Here is a 9866-nt window from a genome sequence, read left to right on the forward strand (position 1 = left end):
CCAGGTAGAATCTGGACACACTGTGATCTGGATCAAGGTTGCAGATGAAGGAATAAATACAAAATCAAAATACAAAATTTCCCTTTGGTGGTAAAAATGAGGGATCCCTACGGATTTTCATTCTTTTAGAAGGTACTTCTCCTTGAGGTGTCATAAGTAATGGTAATTTCAGAGTCGTGCTGATTTACAGCTCCTTTCTAAAGCTCAGGTAGGATTTCCAATGGTGCAAAATATAGGAAAATAGTACTTTGAGACAACAGAATACTCCATGTCAGACTGTCAAGGTCTAGAGTCATTGCTGTTCTGTAGAAGGCTAGAATGCATCAAACCACAAATGACAGGCTCCAGTGTATTTATAGTCAAGTGTGTGTTAGCATTACACTCAGATAAGGGTTACAGTGGTCAGACAGTCTTGCATGTTCTTGATGATGAAATGGTTTTACAAAATGAAGCAGCCATGTTTAAGGAGATCAGACATGTTGTGTCTAGTCACCCCCTCATCTGCATCAAAAGGAAGATAAAGATCCAGAGCAGTTTCACTGAAATTTACAAACTAAGAAATATCTCTTGTCACTTCTTCCAGATAAATATGTAGAGGGAAAAAAAACGCCTGGACATTCATCAGTCTGGAGACTCTGGTGAAATATGGTATAGAGTAATCCCTGTTTTATCCAGTGCACCAAAAATAGTCTCTCAAACCGACTGTAACGTGTTGTCTAGACACAGCAAAGGTAGGCGATAATCTGACCAAACCCAGGCTACATCTGCTGTGAAGGAAAAGCATCTCAGACACATTTCTCTTGTCTGGACTGTGGTGGCGGTGGACAAATCCTGGAGGTGAGGTGAAGTGCTCTGGATTCCTCCCAGTTTCCAACAGGATCTGTTTATATGCTGTGGTTATGGGAATATTACAAAGAGGACACATTCTCCACATAAAATCTTTCTCTTTAGCCTCTCATAGAGCACTGCAGGAGCAGTCCAAGTGTTACTCAGCAGAATACTCAAATTTTAGCACCTTTCCATAGTTTCAACAATTGATAGCAGTTCAACATTTGGACGTCACCAGACACAAGAATATAACTTTCCAAAGTTGTGTCATATTACCATTCTTCATTATCTGGTCATTACCTGGTTGCTTTTTAGCTATTGCTAATTTGCAAGTGTTAATTATAACGAGGGTGGCATGATGGTGCAGCAGGTAGTGTCACAGTCACAGAGCTCCAGGGACCTGGAGGTTCAAGGACACCCATGCGGACACGGGGATGACACACAAACTGGTTGGGTGTGTTCTCCCTGTGTCCGCGTGGGTTTCCTCCGGGTGCTCCGGTTTTCTCCCACGGTCCAAAAACACATGTTGATAGGTGGATTGGTGACTCAAAAGTGTCCATGGGGAGTGGCGCCCTCCAGGGTCAGTTCCTGCCTTCCGGGTACACTCTGGACACACCACAACAACAATGAATGAATAATAATAATAACAAAATGATGCATTAAGAATATGTTGTCATATTGCACACTATTTGCAGTCATATGGTAATAGTTGAAACTATTTAAATTTTGAAAATATCTGCTGTACTTTATATTGTATCTATTCACAGTTAATGGAAAAATAGAGGCAGTTAATGAATTAAGATACTGGAAAAATTTTCCCCCTGGCTGGCCCACTTTGAGTCGATGGAGTTGTTTAAGGGTCTTTGGTCTTCAGAGGGATTTCCCTGTTTTGAAGTCTGAGGCCTAGTGAAGCACCATTGGCATTGCGCCTGAGGGACGCCAAGATAGTAGCTTAAACCTAAAGCCCTTCCCAGCCTCTATAACTACACCCACCCCATAAAGCACCAGGCAGTGATGGAAGAGAATGGCACTGGAAAAACAGGATGATTCATCCAAGCCAGAAACAGGGGGCTTATCTTTGACTTATCATTACTTGCATCACAAATACTGGACAGTTCTCACTCCAGGCTTGACCCGTGGACACTCTGTACTGGCCAGAGCTAACAGTAATCCACTGGATCAGGCACTAGTCAAGAGACATGATGGAAGGTTGCTTACCAAGGTCTCTGAATGTTTGGTGATTACAGACATTCAAACACGTATTAGCTTCATTTAAGCACCAAGGTGTTAGAATTGTGGCTTTTGAGCAATACATCATCAGTTGCTTTAAACCAACATGTCAACACAAGATAATGAGGTAATGCCTCAACAAAATTCCACTTAGATTTTCTTTGAGAGACAATGTGATCAACTTTTAGCAACATACACTGCCTTGATGTTTATTGTGTATGAGATTTACAGCAGAATATATAAAGGGGTTAAAATTCTTTAAATGTCATTTTTACCAAACATTGTACGTAGGTGGATGCAGGTAGGTGGGCTCTGCACTGGGCAGGACCTCAGGAGCTGAACGGAAGGCATACAATTTTGGATTAATATATATATATACACACATACAGGGTAGGCCATTTATATGGATACACCTTAATAAAATGAGAATGGTTGGTGATATTAACTTCCTGTTTGTGGCACATTAGTATATGGAAGGGGGAAAACTTTTCAAGATGGGTGGTGACCATGGCGGCCATTTTGAAGTCACATTCAATGAAGAAACATTTTGGATCCAACTTTTGTTTTTTCAATGGGAAGAGGGTCATGTGACACATCAAACTTTGAGACTACTGGGGATGTCACAAGAAAAACAATGATGTGCTTGGTTTTAACGTAACTTTATTCTTTCATGAGTTATTTACAAGTTTCTGACCACTTATAAAATATGTTCAAAGTGCTGCACATTGTGTTGGATTGTCAATGCAACCCTCTTCTACCACTCTTCACACACTGATAGTAACACTGCAGGAGAAATGCTAGCACAGGCTTCCAGTATCCTTAGTGTAGTATAGCAGTGGTTTATATATATATATATTTTAGTATTGTTTAGTGTTTATTAATTTTTTTTTTATGTAATTGCAACATGCTTGAAAACTTAGAATCTCTTAATTTGCCGAGTAAAAGTTTCAGGGTGCGTCTCAACATCAGACACAGAAAGTTTAATGGAGAAGATTAACTTTGCTCAATTATGACAAAATTATCATGACTCAAACACTGAGAGACAAAACATGGAGCTTGAGAAGACAGGGAAAGAAAGAGAGAGTAAGAGTTAGTTATTTCATACATAATTCATTCATTCATTGTCTGAAACCACTTTTCAGGTTGCGGTGGGCCCAGAGCATGAACACTCCCTGGGGGCACCAGTCCTTCACAGGGTGACACACACACACACACTCACACTTTTGAGTAGCCAATCCACCTTCCAACATGTTTTTTTGAGAACACACCGAACTCCTCACAGACAGTCACCCAGAGCAGGACTTGAACTTGGAGCTGTGTGACTGTGACACTACCTGCTGAGGTGAGAATACACCCTTGAGGGGGCACCAGTCCTTCACAGGGAAACACACACACTTACACGTTCACTCACACCTACGGACACTTTTGAGTCACCAATCCACCTACCAACGTGTGTTTTTGGACTGTGGGAGGAAACCAGAGCACACGGAGGAAACCCACGCGGACACAGGGAGAACACACCACACTCCTCACAGACAGTCACCACTTGGTGTCAGTATGATGGCTGTTTCACAATGAGAGAAAGATCAATGGAGAATATGACTTCTTGCTCCTTTAATGGACTATGATGGCTGTGGACCCTTGAATGCTCCCTAGCAGAGCAGTCTAGTGAGTGAGGAATCCTGGGTAAAGTATGACCCTTCATCCACTCACAGCATTCCAGCAGCAGTTACAGGTCAGCTGTGCCATTGTGTCTGCAGCTGTGCTTCACACACTCGACAAAGTCCTTTCCACATTCCCTCTTGTCTTTCCTTTCTCGCACACGTTGAGATCTCAGTCACTATATCATTGTTGTTTGGCAGTAACCTGAATAAAAATTCCGGTCTGCCAGTCTCAGTGTGTCCAGCTATTTCCTGATATACCTCATTCTCTTTTACTCAGGACTCCAAGGACTTTAAGGTTGTCTTCTTTTATATCTGTCCATTTCAGCTTCCACACGTCCACAGCCTCTATCTTACTTTCAGCTGATTGTTTTTTAATTAATCACTATTTAGTTGATATATTTTAGCATCAATTTTAAGAAACGGATTCATAGGAAAGTTGGAACATTTAGTAAAAAAATGTCTATGATTCACTCTTTTGAATCTTTATTTCCCTGAGAAAAGTTTTCAAAGGTTTTCTCCGACCAACTAGATTATATTTTGTAAATCTAAATAACTAGTTTCCTGCAAAAAGGGGTAGTTACTGTGCTCACTGGGCTTATGAAATTGAATAATTTTCATACATAAAATAATACTCATTCCATATATTACATCAGCCCTTAGTGCTAGAGTTCATTTCTTTCTTATGAGTGAAAGCATGTTTACCCACATGACCGCAGTACCCATCAGATCAGTGTCTGAAGTCACACCTCCGGTGTTCCCTCACAGTGAACTCATAAAGAGAATGACATATTCCTCTGCGCCATCACACTTCCCCGCCAGGTCAACAGAGTTAAACTTAGCTGTGATGTCAGATTTTAATACATAATACAGTGGTTTTATTTAAAAGGGACATATTATACACATTGCCACAAGTTAACACAGTTCCCTGAAATGTGGGTGTCATGCTTTGGTCAAAATACCACACGCATCAAACAACACAGCACTGTTCTCCCAGTCTAAACAGCCCTGTCCAGAACTGACTGTTGCAGCTCATGTTCTTTTTTTAAATGAGAATGAGCCACAGCTCAGTTCAGCGGGGAAGAGCCCAGGAGTGAAGAGTGAGGAGCACTCTGTTCTCGTTTTCACCGTTTTTAATCAGTATTCTTATTTCTCTGTGCTCACGGTGTGTTTTATTCCATTTAACGTCATCTTTACACTCTAAACAAGTAGCACAAAATAAGAATGGCTGGTTTTATTCCACAAATAAACACCAGGCAGAGTTTGTGGGTTGGTAGGAGCTCAGGGTCCCCAGATGAATGTGTTAATGCATTGGGAAAATGATTGAAATTGATTTTTTTTAATAATTTGCCCCTTTAAAGGTGGCATATTCTATTAACTCTGCATGTATCTCTATAAGATACAGAAGAAAATATTCATGACATTTAGTGTGACTTAGTGAATAAAGCTATTCTGTACAATTTGTACTATTTCTAATCGTTTGTGATGAAGTTATGACACGGAATAAAAGGCTGTTTTTCAAGAAGAAAAATGATGGAAATGGAGATTAAAGTTTTTGCTTCCACCCTGATGATATGTTATAGACTTTATTATGCACTGGAATGTTTGGGTTATGCTGTCCCATTGTGGGGATAAACCACTAAATGTCTCCATATAACATTTCTACTGACTTGACACATAGTTTGTATCTGTACAATTCCTGTATATGGCAGCTTAGAATTTTTTTATTTATTTTGTATTTCTTTAGGTCTCCGGGGTTAAGTTTACTGCTGTTTTTATGAGTTGGCCTTTGAGATGGCGAAAGCCAAAAATTTGCTTAAATAAAAACAAGATCCCACAGTGCACTGCTGCAGATAGATAGTCATGACATATATGTGTGAGGTCCAGGGTAGACCACATGTAAAGTGGCTCAGCTATGTTTGTCTTTGTACAAATATTTTTTGGGCTTATCCAGCTCGTCATACTCTGCAAATTGGTAATTGCTGGTGGTAAGGCCACTTAAGAGTCAGACGTTTAAACAGTTTTCATTTCGCCTCTGCAGACTAAACTGACAGGACACTAACTCTGTTAACATTACTACCTTCCCTCCATTTTTCTATATCTCTTTTTTTTCTGTTTTCCTTCGCCCTGTATTTAACTGTGCAATTGAAGCTAAACACATTCAAGTAGCTCAGAGCTACACTCAGAGGATTATGGACCAGTGCAGACAAGTGTGTATGCTTTATAAGTCTAGTCCTTGCTCTGTTGCTAATGAGTTTGATTCACTGTTAAAATATTATGAAAATTCTGTTCTTTTAGCAGTCAATAAAAGCCAATGCTGGAAAAACAGCCCATTTTGAAAGCATTGTTAATCCGATGATGTCACAAAAACCAGCGGTTACATTGGGACTGGTTACAACTAAAAGGAAAAACCTAAATAAATGAGCAGAGAATCATAATATGTGCAGATGTTTCCAGACAGGTTTACTGCATAAATTAAACTACACAATTCTCCATGCTCTGTGGCATGTTTAAAAAAGCTCAGCAGGTCCAGCTTCAGTTTTTATTTCAATTTTGGATCAAGATGGCAACAGGAAATGAATGAGATTTCAAATGGTTAGTTTCAAATGTGTCTAATGGTACAGATTTATCTGAGCAGTAAACACTGGCTCAGGAAAAACTAATATTACAATAATAATAATAATTTTAAATTTTAAAAAATACAGTAGTGATTTTCTGTATGTGAATGTGTTGGTTTAACTCTTCCCAAACCTCTCCTTAAAAAATCAAGGATAATATCAGGAAACAAACTTTATTTTTCACACTAGTACATAACACATCTATGACTTTATTTAAAAAAATAATCATATATGTGTTTATAAAACATTTATGTTTTTATGTTTCTTTAATTTTTCACAAGCCTCGTACATGATTTTACTTTTTAAATAATAAAAGTACATAATAAAACTACAGTTATAGTAGCTGTTCTTCATGCGACAGTAAATGTGAACGCAGTATGTGATCAGACGGTGTCAGCAAGAACGACCTGTCCACAACCACATGGAATGAGATATTTAAATATGGTCGAGCACGTCCAACCTTTATAGCAAGGGCACATGCAGTGATGCAGAAACCACAGAGACATGGAAACAATGTAATATAGTCAAATGATTTGTTCTTCATCACGTTCTCAACAGGTAGGTGAGTTTGTGCATTCTGCAGTTACAGAAAGGTACAGGTCTAAGTTCTTGAGACCTACACTGACAGGATCTGGATCTACTGGTCCAGGGGTCAGTGGGGAGGATTATTTATTTTATTAAGGGCCAAATTGTCCCCTTAGGGTCAGTGCAAATCAACACAATGAAGAAAGATTATCGAAGAGATGACTTATAAGCTGACAGCAGATATATGCTGTGGTCTTCACCATCAACAGATCTTAACCCATTTGAACACCTATGAGAGATTTAGGACCCACATGTTATACAGTGCTCTCCACCTCCTTCTTCAGAACAACAACTGAAGAAATACCTTTTGCAAGAATGGTGTTGCTTGCCTCAGTAAAGATGCCAAAACTACACATAGATTTAATATAGCAGTTGTGGATCACTTGTGGTGATCAAACACCTTAGACACTTGATTATGTTGGTGTCTCTTTGTCTGAAATTGTGAAAAGGAAGGTGACACTTCTTGCATACTAAACTATACAAAACTAACAAGTGAACTTGTATATGTAACAACAAATGTAGTATATAGGCACTGCATGTGCTATTCAAGAATGACTTCCAAAGTGTGGCTGAGTCGAGAGGAAGAATTCGCACCAAGTGTCAGGTTACAGAGAGGCTATATTTGTTTCCCTGAATATTATTTCTCATAAAGAGTCTACAAGAAAGACATCGCACATCACTCACAGACGAACACACATGCACACATCACTCCGTCCAGCTGGAATGATGCATTCAGACCTCTTTGCTTTTCTCACTCGGGATAAAAAGCAGAGGGAGATAGAAGAGTCTGATATGAAGAATGAAATACAGACTATTGGCCAGCTGCAAAAGCAACATCTCCGCTCTGCTGGCTTTGTATGGACCCACATCACAGCAAACACAGAGGCACCAGGCACTCCATGAAATCCTTAATTTTTACAGAGGAGCACATGGGATGGGAAGCTAGAGCAGGCAAAGTTTAGGATTTCAGCTGTTCATTTATTTCTGATGAACTTCATTAGAAAATGCAGCATCTGTTTAAATATGGCTCTAGTTACATCATCATGTTCTCAGGAGACCTCTAACAATTTGAAGAAGAAGAGTAAGTAATCTGCCTCATCAGTCCCCAAGAGCCAATAAACGTACTTCATGGAGATCTAATACAGAGGCTGTTGTCAATAGATTTGTCTCACATTCATCGTGTCACACTCAGATATCTCACGTTCTTTTACTGGAGAAAAATAGAATGTGTTTATTAAAACAGCCGCTCTGATGTCTAATCCAAAACCTCTCTTACCACTTCATGTCTAAAAATGTTGGGACAGCAAGTTCATTCCAAATTTGTTGTCTGAAAGTGTGTGTTTTTTTCCCCCAATGGTATGAACTCATTCATTTATTCGTTCATTTTCTGCAACCACTTCATCCTGTATTTGTTGTGGATTACAGGAGGGAACTGGAGCACATGGAGGAAACCCACAGAGATATACACAGGGAGTATATAGTGGCATGTGAACACAGCAGCTATCCTACAAATTGTGTGAACATTTCATGAGGAATGGACCAATAGAAACGCTCCAAAATTTCTCCAAATAAAGTCGTTTACATTGACTTTCATTAATAGTTAAGGTGGCTTTTTCCTTCTCCGGTAAAGTTCCTATTTTTGGGAGACGCATGTTTTTCATTGGACAGCGAAAATATCTCTTTTCTGTTTTTTTTTTCCCCCCAGGGTATTGCCATTATTCTGGTATTTCAAGATATTATGTGCCTTTTACAGTCACAAATGTCTGAAATTTTTGATAATATCACTGCAGAGAGTGAAAAACCCAAACACAGACATTGCATGTAAACTCCTGGATTGTACTCTGGTAAAATAGTGATATACTGTTGCGTATAAAAGAAAAGACCTTTTGTGGATTACGCATTTAAACCCAAGCATGATTAAATATTTTATATAAAACTGGTTTGGCTGCTTTCAAAACATTTCTATTCTAAAAGGAAAGCAATTCATTACAGGCGTGAATTTCAGGAGGAGAATATTTTTTTACAAAAACAAATTCAGTAAGGTACACTGGTAAACGGTCTTTAAAAGTGTCTATTTTCTCCTCTGATTTGTATTTTTCCCACTGTCCCCACCTGGAAGTCGGTTTCTAAATCAAAGTGAGCTCTGTAATGAACGACATTGTAATCTGTGCTTGTTAAAATGTGCAGAAACTTCTGGCCTTCAGTGCTCTGAGAGAATACTGCAGGCAGGAATGTGCTGTTCCAGACACCCAAACACAGCAGTGTTCCAGCCAAGCCGCATACTTGAGATGAGTGACCTCATACTGAAGCAGCAGCCCGCTCTGTGTATGCAAACACACTGCCATGGAAACCAGGCAGCCAGCATGACGTCAGGACGTCAGGAACAGCGATATGAAAACTATTCCCTGTGACCTGCAGCGTTTCATTTGCTTTAAGGGTCAGTGATGAGCTCAGCCAGGCGCTCCATTGCATCAGATCAGTCGTAAAACAAGTGTCGTGGCCAGTCAGATGTTACAAGGTGACTGGGGGTGGGGGACAGCAGCTGTCCAGCTCTTCTCGCTCTGCCTCTGAATTGTTATGTCTGGAGATAAAAGTTTCCACTGTGTATATTAGAGCAGTGAACGAAAAGGCTTCTGACAGCTCAAGTGCAAAATGTGAGGGTTAAGATTGCTACTTTCCACCAGACGAACAAGGCCTCAGACACTCGGCAGGAAAAGAACCAAGTGCTGCTTGCTATTAAAACTGCTATTAATCTGAAGAGGGACATAAATAGTGACAAGCTCATATTTTGGACTTTCCAGCAGCGTGACTCAGACACAGCGATGTTCCATTCGGGCTTTTCACATTTCAGATGCTGAATGAAAAAATAAATAAATAAAAAATACAAAGTTGAGCTTCCAAACTACCTCTGTTCTTCTCACTTGTTAAACAAAGATAGCACATG

This window comes from Hoplias malabaricus, chromosome 5, assembly GCF_029633855.1.
Source record: "Hoplias malabaricus isolate fHopMal1 chromosome 5, fHopMal1.hap1, whole genome shotgun sequence".
Lineage (NCBI taxonomy): Eukaryota > Metazoa > Chordata > Actinopteri > Characiformes > Erythrinidae > Hoplias > Hoplias malabaricus.